The sequence below is a fragment of the Rhinoraja longicauda genome, chromosome 8 (assembly GCF_053455715.1).
Source record: "Rhinoraja longicauda isolate Sanriku21f chromosome 8, sRhiLon1.1, whole genome shotgun sequence".
NCBI lineage: Eukaryota > Metazoa > Chordata > Chondrichthyes > Rajiformes > Arhynchobatidae > Rhinoraja > Rhinoraja longicauda.
The window spans coordinates 33,782,343-33,798,303 of record NC_135960.1 but is presented as its reverse complement, the minus strand read 5'-3'; the positions used below and the strand labels follow the sequence as shown (position 1 = coordinate 33,798,303).

General features: G+C 46.8%; 1 protein-coding gene across 1 annotated transcript in view; it reads right to left on the bottom strand.

Moving 5' to 3' along the window:
• itgb2 (integrin, beta 2) overlaps positions 1 to 2,306 on the bottom strand; it is a 74,830-nt gene extending 72,524 nt beyond the window's left edge. The window contains exon 1 of the mRNA XM_078403587.1: positions 2,110 to 2,306. The gene's annotated coding sequence lies outside the window, so the exon portion shown is untranslated. The remainder of the gene's footprint in view (positions 1 to 2,109) is intronic.
• Positions 2,307 to 15,961: the final 13,655 nt, after the last annotated feature.

Here is a 15,961-nt window from a genome sequence, read left to right as displayed (position 1 = left end):
ACCTTTCTGTCCTCCATTGTCAGAGTGAGGCTAAATGCAAATTGGAGGGACAGCATCTCATATTTTTCGTGGGTAGCTTACAATCCAGTGGTGTGAATTTTGATTTCTCCAACTTCACGTAACCCCTGCATTCGCTCTCTCTCCATCCCGCCCCCACCCAAGTCACACCAGCTTCTCGTTCTCACCCCTGACAGCTAATATTGGCCTGTTTCCTTTATGATTGTTACTTTTTTGCATATCTTTCATCCGTTGCTCTTTAGCTCTCGACATCATTGTCCATATCTCTTGTGGCCACATTTCCTGTGACTTTCAGTCTGAAGAAGGGCCTCGACCCGAAATGTCACCCATTCCTTCTCTCCAGAGATGCTGCCAGTCCTGCTGAGGTACTCCAGCATGTTGTGCCTATCTTCTGTCCGACCAATGTCCCCAAGTCCTCTCCAACCCACTTTTCAACTCGTCTGCTTTATCTTGTCCATTCCTATCGATGCTTAACCAACATCCGTTGTTTCCGCAGCACTCATCTGCAAATTTCTCAACCCAACCCCTGACTTCACCATTCTCACTCCGCTCCTCACGCCACTGCTCGCGATGCCTCCCTCGACTTCTAGGATAGACACAAAATACTGGAATAACTCAGCATCTCTGGATAGAAGGAATTGGCAGTTTCGAGTCAAGACCCTTCTTCAGATTCGTCTGCTCGACTTCCAAGTCCGGGCTTAAAACCTCTAATTTTCACCAAGCTTTCAGTCGACCAATCCTTATCTTTGCCTCAATTTTCATTTTCCTTTTGGAGGTATTTCAGTGGGAACAGATATACGAGGGGTATGGCTACACATCGGGACCTACAGTGGATAGCTGTTACAAAATGTTCACAAAGATAGAAGTTGATGTTCTTTGATCCCGAGGTTATGAACCAATTTGTCAGGAGCAGTGAGTTTGTAAATTTAATTGTGTTTTTAAGAGATGTTGGCAATATTTGGCAATATTTTTTAAATGGCAGTACAAGTGACAATAATAAACTAAATGAAACTAAACATAAAAGCTGCATTTATATTCAGTGGGTAGGAAGGAAATGCAGATGCTGGTTTAAACCAAAGATAGACACAAAAAACTGGAGTAACTCAGCGGGGCAGGCAGAAAGAAGGGTCTCGACCCGAAAAAACGTCACCCATTCCTTCTCTCCAGAGATGCTGCCTGTCCCGCTGAGTTACTCAAGCAATTTGTGTCTGTCTTTTATATTCAGTGAACTCGGTTGTCTCGACGCTGTCCAAAGATTGTTTGCTTTAAGATTCATATAAATACTTCTGAAACCACAATACAGACATTTCTTAGCAAAACATATTCGCGTATAAAACATTGAAACGAATGTGCCCGTGTCCAAAATCAAGATTGACATCAAATCACACAAGGACATATTGGCACAGAAAAATAAAAGTTTGGTCAAAGGAAGGGGGTTTTAAGGAGAAGCAGCTTGGAGGATAAGTCCAGAGTTTACGAGAATCAAAAGAAATGAGCGACCTCGGAATCTTGGGGCTAAAGTTTTGAAAAGTTAACGCGTGGAGGACGAGCAATTGCTGAGCATTGAGGCTCTGGAGCAAGTCCGGGTAATGAAGCCCCCCGTTGCCACCGCCCCCGGATAGTCTGCCACTGTAGATATCGAGAGCGCCCAGATAAGAACAAGTGCTGGCACTGCGTCGGAGCTACGGGCGAGAGGGACATCGAAAAGCCGGATTAGCAATAAGAGAAGTTGTAAACTTGCAAAGCTCTTCTTAGATACAGAATGCATTGGCTGATGTTCGGCTGTACCAACAGACTGAGCCCTGAGGAGCAGACAATTTGGCGTTTTAGCAGAAAGGCTTCGCAAAAGAGGCAAGGTTCAGTGTGGTAGCAGCTGTCTCGTAATCTCCACACCGGTAAAGTGAGAGTTTGCAACCCCCCTCCAAACCACCCCAACCAAAAGCTTGTAGCATGAACCACACTGTCGTTCAGCCAGTGTATTTCCGGTGTGTACTTTATGCAGAGAATGTATGAACAAAAACACAATTCCGAACATCAAGCACCAACATTCAGTGCCATGGTGGGAAAGAGCCACTTAACGCGGTTACTTACTGAGCTGCAATCCGCTACGTTGTCGCCACACTTCGCCACACTTCTCGTTAACCGGGTTTCTCTTTGATCTTCCCACTACTTTATACCCAGAGGGGCAGTGAGTTTTAAGGAGGTATATGCGGATGCAACGGTGCGTTTCCAAACTGAACGGAAGGCAACCTGCCGACTCAGCTCCTCTTTCAGGCGGAGGACTTTCCGAGAGTTCGCCTGTGTCTTTGCTGAAGACCAATGTTCGCAAGCCTAACGGTTTCTTCCGCTGCAATGGTTTCTATTTATATGTGTGACACAGCACTCTCCGGGGTGGCTAACGCCCATGACCACGAACTTGCCGAAACCAACAGCTTGTCCAGCCAACTGCACGGGTCCGCATTATTCCAGGTTTACCTGTGTTGGGAGCAGCGCTGCATTCATTTACTCTTGGGAAGCTGCAGAATAAAACTCAACTCCCAAACTTGCCCGGGTCCGACTGTGTTATTTGGAATTAGACTGCTATGTGGTGCACAGAGACTGTCAGACAGACAGAGAGAAAGATGTGCTCAAAACCTGCTTGATGATGTGCAATATTCCCACTGGCTCCTTGAAATCTCTGGCCCAAGACGGCTCAAAGGGAGCATTTGGAATGGGATTAAAAACCTGGAGTCATGCTTGGGGGGAAGGGGGGGGGGGGGCAAGCTATAGAAGGCCCACGCCAGCTGATCAACTATCCATCCCATTCATTGTCCGTCTCCTGGTCCAGCTGTAGAAGGTTTGCAGGCTTCCACTGTGACTCCCTCAGCCACAGCAGGATCCACTAAACCACGTGGGGAATGAAGGCGTTCTCCATCTTAATTCACTGCCTCAGAAGCGGAAGAAAAATATTTCACTCATTTTTGTTTAATTGATAGTGAGTCATAGAGTGATACAGTGTGGAAGCAGGCCCTTCGGCCCAACTTGCCTACACTGGCCAACATGTCCCACCTGCCAGCGCTTGGTCCATATCCCTCCAAACCTGTCCTATCCATGTACCTGTCTAACTGTTTCTGAAGCGTTGGGATAGTCCCAGCCTCAACTACCTCCTCTGACAGCTTGTTCCATTTGTTCCACACACCTACCACCCTTTGTGTGAAAAGGTTACCCCTCAGATTCCTATTAAATCTTTTCCCCGTCACCTTGAACCTATGGCCTCTGGTCCCCAATTCCCCTACTCTGGGCAAGAGATTCTGTGCATCTACCTGATCTATTCCTCTCATGATTTTATACACCTCTATAAGATCATCAGTGGCTTTTGTGTGGATATTTCAGATTTTTCATGAAAGGCTGGATAAATACAGCAACTTCCTTTGAATCTCTTGCTCTCAATCTGTCAACATTTGCACTTTTCCATTCCCAATAATAAGCAACAGCATTCATAATAATAGTAGTAACACTATTCGATGAATGCAAAAATATTGCAGAAAGATACTGCAAATATTTCTTATCCACAATTCCAATTTATGAACCACAGTTTAAGTAGTTCTTCAATATCATTGATGTGCAGGTATTGACCACATGATCAAAAAGCTATTAGCTATTAACTTGTTCTTTCAAATTGAAATTACATTCAAAAAATTTCAAAGATCTAGTGTTGGATAACATTGGTCGGTCATTGTGATGTAGAATGCTCATACTGAGTGAATACTGGTTACCTTTAATGGGTAGTTTTCTTTCTCCTGAAACCATTATTTTCATGCTTAGACTCCTGTTACATTGGCACCAAAATTACCCTTTCAAATAGCATCCTTCATGTATGGGCACAAACAGTATCTCGAGAACATCTGATCCCTTGATGTTAGTTACAAGTTACCAGATAAACAAGTTACCTGATCTGTCATTGTCTCGTCGAACATAGTACAGAAAAATGCAGAATATACACGGGCAATTTCAAGTCACGTAGATAGTATGTTTTGAACTTTGGTTAGAGATGCAGAAGGGAATAAATGACCAAATTGCATATACAAGAGGCGCAAGAGATCTGGGTTTTGAAACAACAATAGTAACATAGAGAAGAATGAGGAAGATGTACTTATGGACAAGTTGATGTTGTGAAAGCGGTGGAAAATTATTGCCACACAGTCCGCACAGAAGCTCAGGGCTACACATCTGTGCTGAATACAAATGTACCAGAGAGCAGTTTGACAAGCTGACTTTCGAATGGAAAAAAAAGAAAATTATGAATAACGAATACAGCAAGTTAGTAAAACTACACCAATTAAGGTAGCAGTGGGATAACAATAGATATTGGGGGTAGGAAGGAACTGTAGATGCTGGTTTAAACCAAAGATAGACACAAAATGCTGGAGTAACTCAGCAGGTCAGGCAGCATCTCTGCAGAAAAAGAATAGGTGACGTTTCGAGTCAAAAACCTTCTTCAGATGAGAGTCATGGGGGAGAGAAACTAGAGGTATGAAAAGGTTCAGAACAAATTAGAGCTGGCACCGATGATCAAGGAAAGGTAGAGCCCACATGATTCATTGTAGGCTGTGGAAGAAGTGATAAAGAAGGGATATATGGATGTGAACAGTGGAACTGGCAGGACAACTAGGGTGGGGGAGGGGGAAGGGATCCAGGGGTTACTTGAAATTCGAGAAATCAACATTCATACCGCTGGGTTGTTAGCTGCCCAAGCTAAATATGAGGTGCTGTTCCTCCAATTTGCATGTGGCCTCACTCTGACAGTGGAGACGGCCCAGACAGAAAGGTCAGTATGAGAATGGCAAGGGGAGTTAAAATGTTTGGCAACCAGGAGATCACGCAGGCCAAGGCGGACTGAGTATTGGCTACCTGATCTGTCTGTATTAGAGTTTGGGGGAATGAGAGGAGATCGCATTAAATGTATATAATATTGTCTGAGTGGATGCATAGACAATGATGGGGTGTCCAGAATCAAACATCAGAGACTCAGGATGTGGAGTAAGAAATGAAGACTGGGATGAAGAGAAATTTCTTCACTCAGGTTGGTGAAGCTGCAGAACCTTTACCCCAGGAAGTAATCAAGGCTGAGCTGCTGAATGTTTTTAAGAGGATGAATAGATTTTGAATCACAGAGGGCAACAAGGATGTGGGGAGAGAGCCGAGATGGTATTGAGAGAGAGGTGCAGTCATGATCGTATTGAAGAGAGGCACAGGCTCAAAGAGCAAAGCAAAATGGTCAACTTCTGCTCTGGATTGTCGCTGTTTCTAAAATTCAGACAAGGGAGGTGCACTTCCACTGCTTTCACATCTCTGATTGCTTGGAGCCCAGCCTGAGAACTATAAAATATGACTGCTTTAAGTTTCTGAAGACAAGTAATGTACATAAATTAAAAACTGCACAAAACCCTCGGGCATGCTCAGCTCCATTCTGATATACAGTAGTTCTTCCAATCACACATGTGTTAAACTTCCAACAGCTTCTTCATCCATATCTGGCTTCCCTCTGCATTCTTGTTACTTTGGAACTTAATTTAAATTCTTTGAGGTGTCATCACATGTTTAAATCTATCTGAGCCATCAAATGTTTAAATAATCACATCGTCTGGCAGCAACTACCCATCTGATCCAATGCCGATTGTTGATTGTTGTTAACGGACTAGACTTTTAGACTTTAGATATACAATGCTTTCGGCCCACCAATGTTCACTCCGACTAGCGATCACCCCGTACACTTCCACTATCCTACACGATAGGGACAATTGACTATGTTTACCAAAGCCAATTAACCTTCAACCTGTAAATATTGGAATGTTGGAGAAAACCGGAGCACCCGAGAAAATCCATGCGGTCACAAGTGGAACGTACAAACTCCATACGGACAGCACCCGAGAAAATCCACGCGGTCACAAGTGGAACGTACAAACTCCGTACGGACAGCACCCGAGAAAATCCACGCGGTCACAAGTGGAACGTACAAACTCCGTACGGACAGCACCCGAGAAAATCCACGCGGTCACAAGTGGAACGTACAAACTCGAGGACAGCACCCGAGGTCAAGGTTTAATCCAGGTCCCTGGTGCTGTAAGGTAGCAATTCTTACTGCCACACCATTGTGCTGCCCTTGTACAGCTGATCTATAAGTTTAATCTTGGTAATCAACTATATATTTCAAATGTTATGCGGAGGATGAACATGGGATTTACATTTGCCTGTTCCTCTGTATCATCCTTTGTACATATGAACACCACCTTAGGATGTTTCCAAATGCTGGAGTAACTCAGCAGGTCAGGCAGCATCTCAGGAGAGAAGGAATGGGTGACGTTTCGGGTCGAGACCCTGCTTCAGACTCTCGACCCGGGAGGGTCTCGACCCAAAATGTCACTCATTCCTTCTCTCCTGAGATGCTGCCTGACCTGCTGAGTTACTCCAGCATTTTGTGAATAAATACCTTCGATTTGTACCAGCATCTGCAATTATTTTCTTACACTTAGGATGTTACCAATCGGTTAGTAGTTCCTCAATGTTCACTGGTGCCTGTATTAGTGCCCCACCCATCTCCCCCATGAACTTTCTCAATACCCAGTATCATGCCCTCTATCTCTGAAGGTTTGTTTATTCCAATTCGATTTAACTTGCCTAAATCATTCACTTAATTTACAATGAAGTCGATTTTACTTGAAATGTTTGAAAGAGTCATGTTACATGTCTTTCTTTGTAACTACTTGGTGAAAATGTTTATTTAAATATTTATTCTCTTACAGTCATCGAAAATTTAAAGCTTACTTACCCTCTTTTTGCATTACTGGGTCTAAACTAGGGTAATTATTTTAGTTAGATATTTGCTTACGTTGGGATCTTTAATCTTAAGCCCTGGCATTCAGAGGCAAACTACTTCACATTTTGTCCTCTCTTTCTCCTCTAAATCCATTTGACCCCTGATGATTGTCCATTCTCTAGATTTGACCATGTTCTTAATATTTCCACTACAATGTGGCGCCACCTCGGGGTCAAGCCACTTACTGATCGAACCTTCGTCACCAGAACTGGAACGATCACGTGACAGGGAGATGAGAGTTGACAGTCGGAGATGAGAGTTGACAGTTGGAGATGAGAAGCTCAGCTCAGGTCCACGAGTAGACAGACGTGTGGTGCTCCTCTCAACAGCAAGCACCTCACTGTTCTCCTAAGTGCGCGTGTGTTCAACCGCTGTTTCGTTAATAAAACCCGTTTGATTCACAACGCTTGGTTTACTACATTGGTGACCCTCGACCATCCAAAACGGCTTCTTTTGGATTTCGACAATGGACGCAGATGACAACCCAGCCCAGAAGAACGCAGTTGCTCCCAAACTGCCCGTTTTCTGGACCGCACAGCCACACATGTGGTTCCAACAGACTGAGGCCCAGTTCAATATTTGGCGCATTACCGCCGATGCGACCAAGTATTTCTACGTGGTCGGCGCGCTAGACCAAGACACCGCCGGGCACCTCATACATTACCGTCGCCAACCGCCCGATGACAGCAAGTACGAGGGCCTCAAAGCACTCCTGTTGCGCACTTTTGGGCTCAGCCATCGCGAACGGGCCGCCCGGCTCCTTCACGTGGATGGGCTTGGTGATCACAGCCGTCAGTGCTGATGAGTGAGATGCTCTCCCTGATGGATGGACATCAGCCTTGCCTCATATTCGAGCAGCGTTTCTGGAGCAGATGCCTGATGACATCCACCTGCTCCTCGCCGGTAGCGATTTTGCCAACCCCCAGCAGCGGATGAGCGGACGAGCTGTGGCTGGCCAAACAGCAGGATGGTGTTTCCATCGGTCGGGTGTCGGTAGCTCTGCGGCGGTCCCAGCGGCCATTTCCAGCCCCCGCTGCCAGCACAGTGTCGAAGCCGGTCTCGGGCGACGCCGGCAAAGGTACATGGTGCTACTACCACCAACGCTGGGGTTCCGAGGCCCGTCAATGCCGTTCTCCCTGCACGCATCCGGGAAAAGCTGCGGACGGCCGCCAGTAATGGCTGTTGCGGTCGGCCAAAAAAATCACCTCTACATCCATTCTGTTAATTTACCTAGATGGCATTCTTGTCAAGAACACTGCGCGCACCTCCAGCTGCCATTAATCTGGCTAAGTGCCAGTTAGGCCTTAATTCAATTAATTTTCTTGGCCATCACGTCACCGAACACGGTGTAGTCCCGCTACCGGCCAAGGTTGAGGCCATTCGGCAGTTTCCTCGGCCTTCCAGGGTGAAAGGTCTTCAGGTGTTCGTTGGCATGGTAAACTTCTACCATCGGTTCGTGCCAGCGGCTGTTAGGATTATGTGGCAGTTGTTCAAGTTCCGGGCCAGCAAGCAGCGGGACCTCGAGTGGGATGCTGAGGCAACGGCCACGGCCGCTTTCAATGGTGCAAAGGAGGCGCTAGCACAGGCAACGATGCACGGGCTAAGGCTCCAGCGACCACCCTGACTGTGGATGCATCTGACACTGCTGTAGGTGGAGTACTCGAACAGCTGATCGACGGACGCTGGCAACCACTCGCTTTTTTCAACCTTCACCCTTCAGAACAGAAATACAGCGCTTTCGACTGTGACCTCCTGGCACTCTACCTGGCCGTCCGCCACTTCCATTATTTCCTTGAGGGCAGACCTTTCACGGCTTTTACCGACCACAAGCCCCTCACATTTGCTTTCGCAAAGGTCTCCGATTCCTGGTCCGTACGGCAGCAGCATCACTTGGCTTACATCTCCGAGTACACGACCTGTGTCCAGCACATTGCGGGTAAAAGCAACCAGGTCGCCGACGCGTTGTCCCGCACTACCATCAATGCCGTCCTGACTTTAGTCCAGGGATGCGCAGCTGGACGATGAGGAGAAGCATGCCTAGCGAACCATTATTTCCGTCCTTTCGAGGATGTACCGCTGGGACCTGCTGGCACCACGGTCATCACTACTGGCCAGCCTTGGCCCATCGTCCCCGCGGCTTGGTGCCGCCGGATTTTCGATTCTGTCCATGGTTTGGCCTAACCTTCCATCCGGGCAACGATGGCGCTGGTAGCGGCAAAGTTTATGTGGCACGTGTTGCGGAAGCAGGTTGCCAACTGGGCCAGGACGTGCACTCCCTGCCAGACATCTAAGGTCCAGCGTCACATCAAGGTGCCCCTGGAGGATTTTGCTTTGCCGCGCCATTGTAGACCGGTTCACACGATGGCCAGAGGCTGTCCTGCTTGCCGATACCTCTGCCGCTGCTCAGTGGATTGCCCGTTTTGGTGTGCCGATGGACATCTCGTCAGATTGCGGTGCACAGTTCAGCTCTGCATTGTGGTCCGCCATGGCCCAGCTGTTGGGCGCGCAGCTGCACTACTCCACAGCTTACCATCCACAATCCAATGGGCTGGTGGAATGTTTCCATTGGCACCTGAAGTCAAGTCAAGTCAAGTCAAGTCAAGTCAATTTTATTTGTATAGCACATTTAAAAACAACCCACATTGACCAAAAGTCCTCATTGAAGGCTCGGCTCACAGGCCCGGACTGGTTCGATGAATTGCCTTGAGTTTTGTTGGGGATCCGTACCGCCCCGAAAGAGGATTTTGGTGTACGGTGCACCGCTTACGGTCGCAGAGGACTTCATCCCAGCAGCACGTGGGCAGCAAGAGCCTCCTTCAGCTGTGTTGGTGCGTCTCCACAAGCAGGTGGGCCTCCTGGCCCCTGTACCGACTTCTCGTCATGGACTTACTACTTGACACGTCTCACCTTCCCTCAAGGACTGTCAGTACGTTTTCCTTCGCAGGGACTGTCATCGGACCCCGCTATAACGGCCTTACGAAGATCCTTTCCGGGTGCTGCAACATGGTACCATGACTTTTGTGCTGGACATGGGGGGCAGACGGGAGATTGTCTCAGTGCCTCGCCTTAAGCCTGCTCATGTCGACATTGATCAGCCGGTGCGGGTAGCACAGCCCCGTCCTCGGGGTCGGCCGCTTGGCCACCCGCACCCACCCTCTGTTGGTGGTGCCTCCAAGCACGGACCATGTGTACATGGTGTCTGGGCGCCTTACTCGGGCCCCTGCTCGTTTTCATTCCTCCGGTTCTGGGGGGTGACATGTGGCGCACCTGGTGATCAAGCTACTTACTGATCAAATCTTTGTCACCAGAACTGGAACGATCATGTGACAGGAAGATGACAGTTCACAGTTGGAGATGAGAGTTGACAGCTGGAGATGACAGACAATTGGAGATGAGAAGCTCAGCTCGAGCCCACAAGTAGACAGACGCGTGGTGCTCCTCTCAACAGCAACAAGCACCTAACTGTTCTCCCAACATAGCACGTGTGTGTTCAACCACTGTTTCATCAATAAAACCTGTTTGATTCACAACGCTTGGTTTACTACAACATTACATTTACCTACATGTGTGTAGGCGTCCCGATGTTTCCCTGAGTTCTGAATTTATTTCTTCTACTGACATCCGTTTATCTGGCAATCCATGTGATTATGGATTCTGTTTTCATCTTTCAATCCCTCTCCACCATATTAATTTAAGGATTTTCATTAAATCCAAGAGTGACGATGATTGGAGGGCAGTAATAAAAGAAGACATGAATGGTCAGTGGGAAAATATTCATACCCATGCAAAGGAAGCAGAAGTGATATTACATTAAAAAACTATTTTAGAAAAAGCCTGAAATTTAGGATTACATGTTAACATCTATCTGTGGATTAGAATTCTATCCCACATTTTAGTAGTAGTTCAGTATTAATATCTTCGAAGGTTGTGTTTTGTTGCTGTAGGCATAGGTACAATAGATTAGAATCATTGCTATTAATAAGGAAATAAATAAAGATATGTAGTTGAAATAAACTTGAGGGTTGAGACAACAAAGGGGGGGCATGTATAAGCCTTATACTATGTGCATTGCTTTGGAGAATTTCTAAATTAGGGATGAATTGGACACATATCAAGATCCATCTTAAGGCCTGATTCACCGAAGGAATGGTGCAAGTTGATAGCCATGGTGACTATTGGTCAAGTCGGAGGCGAGAGGGGAGAATGTAAAGGGATACAATGGGCCAAGGCAGACAATAGGTTGAAGTGGACAGTGGGCTAAGGCAGATGATCCCAAGATGTAAGATGTAGGGAGGAACTGCAGGTGCTGGTTTACACCAAAGATATACTCAAAATGCTGGAGTAACTCAGGGGGACAGGCCGCAGTGGGGACGAAGATGCAATAGGGAAAACAAATGCATCTCCATCAAGATAAGAGATTAGAAAAAGTTTCCCCCAACGAGGTAAGATTTGCCTTGCCTTTAAAACATTTAGTGTTAATGGCATGTCATTGTTCATTAACTGCTAAGATATTGCTCCACATGTTGTTACATCTTATTGGTCAAATGGTAACATTTAAAAAATATTCTCCATGTTATGGGTGCAGTATAAATTCAAGTTGTTGCTGTTTCATACTTGTACATTATTATCAGAAAACACACGAGTTTCATTCAACAGTGGATTTATTAGTACAATTTCATGATAATACATAACTACAAACAAAGTGCACAATAATAGCTAATGTGAGTCAATGTACATAATAACTGGTACATAATCATTTCCATAATTACACATTGATAGAAGTCTCGTAACCAGCATGAAAAAAGGAAGTTGCACTGACATTTGCCAACACCACTCTGAAAACCTGATTGAAATCGTGCAATTATTCAAGATGACATTAAAGTAAGTGGCAAATGATGAAATTTCAGACTGCAAGTGGCCGTCTGACCAAGAAGGCATCAACATCCCCAACAGGACAAGAGTTTTATATTGCAGTTGGGTATAAGGCAATTTATCCTGAAGGGAGTTAGTCAATTTATCAGATCTTTCTTTTCTTATTTATTCCTTTTTCAAGATCTAGGCACCAGTGGCAAGGCCAGCACTCACTGCCTATCCTAACTGCCTCTGGGGATAGTAGTTTAGTGGACATTTCACCAGGGAGTTAAGAAAACAAAACACATTGGTGAGTCAAGGGTCACATTTTGCCAGACCAGATATGGATGGCAAATTTCCACCTCTGAAGGTCTCTGGATACTTGTCCATTAATTTAACTGTACCCCATCCAGAAAAATAGACATTGCATGTCTGCCAGTCTACTGCATCACTATACGTTTAGTGAATCTAAAGTTTTTGCCTCCTGTATGCCACTCAGAAGTCACTCAGTGTGATTATCCCCCTTACGTTAGACCAGAAGGGCTTTTTCACCAGGTTTTAGGATGTTCTAATATCATAGGTTATACAGCCCGAGAGGTATTGTGCACAAAAACAGCCCCTTTGACATGCCCATCCAGGCCAAGCAAGCTATCTGAGCTATCCCATCAGGCGTCTTTGGCCCATATCCCTCTCAACCTTTCCTATCATGTGCATCAAATCAAGTCAAGTCAAGTTTATTTGTCACATACACATACAAGATGTGCAGTGAAATGAAAGTGGCAATGCCTGCGGATTGTGCAAAACAATTATAATTACAGCATAAAAATTAAAATTAATACAGAATTTTTTTTTAGTCCCTAGAGATATAATAGTTAACAGTCCTGATGGCCTGTGGGAAGAAACCGTCTCATCCTCTCTGTTTTCACAGCATGACAGCGGAGGCGTTTGCCTGACTGTAGCAGCTGGAACAGTCTGTTGCTGGGGTGGTAGGGGTCCCCCATAATCTTGCTTGCTCTTGATCTGCACCTCCTGATGTATAGGTCCTGCAGGGGGACGAGTGTAGTTCCCATGGTGCGTTCTGCCGAACGCACTACTCTCTGCAGGGCCTTCCTGTCCTGGGCAGAGCTGTTCCCAAACCAGACTGTGATTTTGCCGGACAGGATGCTCTCTACAGCCCCAGAGTAGAAGCACTGAAGGATCCTCAGATACACTCTGAATTTCCTCAGCTGTCTGAGGTGGTAAAGGCGCTGCCTTGCCTTACCCACCAGTGCGGCAATGTGCGTTGTCCATGTCAGATCCTCTTTGATGTGGACTCCCAGGTATTTAAAGCTGCTCACCCTGTCCACAGTAGACCCATTTATCTCCAGTGGCATGTACGTCCTTGGATGTTGAGCCCTTCTAAAGTCCACAATCAGCTCCTTAGTTTTTTTGACATTCAAGAGGAGGCTATTGTCCCAACACCAGAGTGCCAGATCAGCCACATCCTCCCGGTAGGCCTTCTCATCGTTGTCGGAGATCCGGCCCACTACCACAGTGTCATCAGCAAACTTGATGATGGAGTTTGAGCTGAACCTTGCCACACAGTCATGTGTGTACAGGGAGTACAGTAGGGGGCTAAGGACGCAGCCCTGGGGGGATCCTATGTTCAGGGTGAGGGGGCTAGATGTGTGTTCCCCCATCCTGACCACTTGGGGCCTGGCGGTGAGAAAGTCCAGGACCCAGGCACACAGAGGGGTGCTAAGCCCCAGTTCCAGCAACTTCTCAGCAGGTCTGGTGGGGACTATGGTATTGAAAGCTGAACTAAAGTCAATGAACAGCATCCTCACATAGCCCCCCTTCTGGCTGTCCAGATGAGAGAGGTTAAATATTGTGGTGAGCAATGGAGCAAGCTGAGTGGCACAAGACTTTAGTACTCGCCCAGATATACCATCTGGGCCTCCAGCTTTCCTCGTGTTCACACACGTCAGAGCCCTCCTCACGTCGTGCTCGGACACCAAGAATGTGTGCACATCCCCAGCGGTGGATCCCCCTCCAGCCTCGCTAGCCAGCGCACTGTCGGTGTTGTTTTTAGACGGCAAGCTCGGGGTGATGTTGCCCGTCTCGAACCGTGCGTAAAAAGAGTTCAGGTCATCAGCTAAGGAGGTGCCGGCACTTCCGGTTGAGGGGGGGCTGCACCGGTAGTTAGTTATAGTCCGTAGCCCCTGCCAAAGGCGTCTGGTGTCCTGCTGCTCCATCTGCGACTCCATCCTGTCCCTGTACCTCCTTTATGCGTCCTTCACCACCCTTCGCAGTGGGTAGGACTCTACCTTGTAGTCGTCCATATTGCCAGATGCCAGGCCGGAGTGGTAAGCAGTGGTGCGAGCATTCAAAGCAGCGCGAATAGACCTGTCCACCCAGGGTTTTTGATTAGGAAAGATACTAACCCTTACCGTGGGGACGATGTTATCGGCTATTGCTGCAATGAAGTCCGTAACTGCTTCCGCAAACTCACTGATGTCTCTGGAACTTGTTTGGAACATATTCCAGTCGACATCGCTCAGTGCATCTTGCAGCATGGCCTCTGAATGGTCAGACCCCCACTTTACGTCCCTCGTCACTGTCGTTTCCCGTACTATCTGTTGTTTATACTCCGGCAGCAGAAAAATGGCAGCGTGGCCAGATTTTCCAAAAGGAGGGAAAGAAACGGCCTTATAGCTTTTCCTGAACGGCGTGTAGTAGTGGTCCAAAGTTCTATCCGCTCTGGTGACACACGTGATGTGTTGGCAGAAGTTAGGCATGACCTTTTTGAGATTTGCCCTGTTAAAATCTCCAGCCACCAGCACAGCCGCATCAGGGTTCTTGTTTTGGTGTCAACACAACACATCGTGCAGGGCCGATAGTGCCATGTTGGTGTCCGCATGCGGTGGAATATAGACAGCTGTGATGATCACCGAGCTGAACTCCTGGGGAAGGTAGAATGGTCGGCATGAGATAGTCAGATGCTCCATGTCCAGCGAGCAGGAACAAGAAAGCGTCTTAATATTTCCAGGATTGCACCAGTTGGTCATGAAGCAAACTCCTCCGCCCTTGGATTTCCCGGATTCTTCCGTTCTGTCTGCCCGGAAAACAGTGAAGGACTCGGTTGGGCAGATCACCTGATCCGGCACCAGCAGGGTCAGCCATGTCTCCATCAGACAGAAGATGTTGCAGTTTCTTTTGTCCCGCTGGAATCTGATCCTCACCCTGAGGTCATCCAGCTTGTTCTGGACGTTCGCCAGAAGTATGCTGGGCAGAGGTGGACCTAAGGCCTGGGCTCTCAGCCTATTCCGAATCCCCCCCCCGCTTGGCAAGGTTCAGAGTATGACGTCACAATGGGAAGGGGGGCCATGACCAATGAGGGAGGGGGCGGGACCCGCCAGAGTGACGGTGTGGCAGTCAGTGTAGAATTTTCTCATTTAAAAAAGTTTAGCTTAAAGAGGGAAAAAAAAGTTTCGTTTATTTCATTATTTCAAAAAAAAGTCCTTCAATAACGCTCACGTTATTGGGGGAGCGCCACCCATTTAAAAGAAAAACGTCCTTCCATCCAGCTCGACGCCCAATTGGTCCGGGTCCCACGTGAGTTTGTTTCACAGAGTAGTCATTTTCTTTTTCTGAGAGAAAAATAAGCTTTACGAAACATACTATTAATTCAGAGACATCAAAACACCACTAACAATTTGTACAAAGACGTACAGGTATGTAGGTTAATTGGCTGGGTAAATGTAAAAATTGTCCCTAGTGGGTGTAAGATAGTGTTAATGTACGGGGATCGCTGGGCGGCGCGGACTTGGTGGGCCGAAAAGGCCTGTTTCCGCGCTGTATATATATGATATGATATGATGATAATTCAGGTTGTTAGTCAATTGAGATCAGTCTGCAAAATGTAGCAGTGAGCTTTATACAATACGTTGATGTTATTCTGACGGAAAGAGTGGAGTTTACAGGCATTTCTAAATTATATTGTGTTGTTGCGTGAGCTAAAGCTCGTAACGTGTAAACGAATATGAAAATAACAAATGCATGCAAACAGTGCAAGAATATGAATGAAAGCCATTCAAATAACCTTTTCCCTACTGCCCTACTGACTGTATATAGTTAATTGACACCAGGTCTGACTTGTTATATTTTTTGTATCTATTTTGACGAGGATCTCTGTCAGGCGAACATTACCATTTGCTACAACCTTTCGGAATGTTACTTAATCAACTGACATCTTAT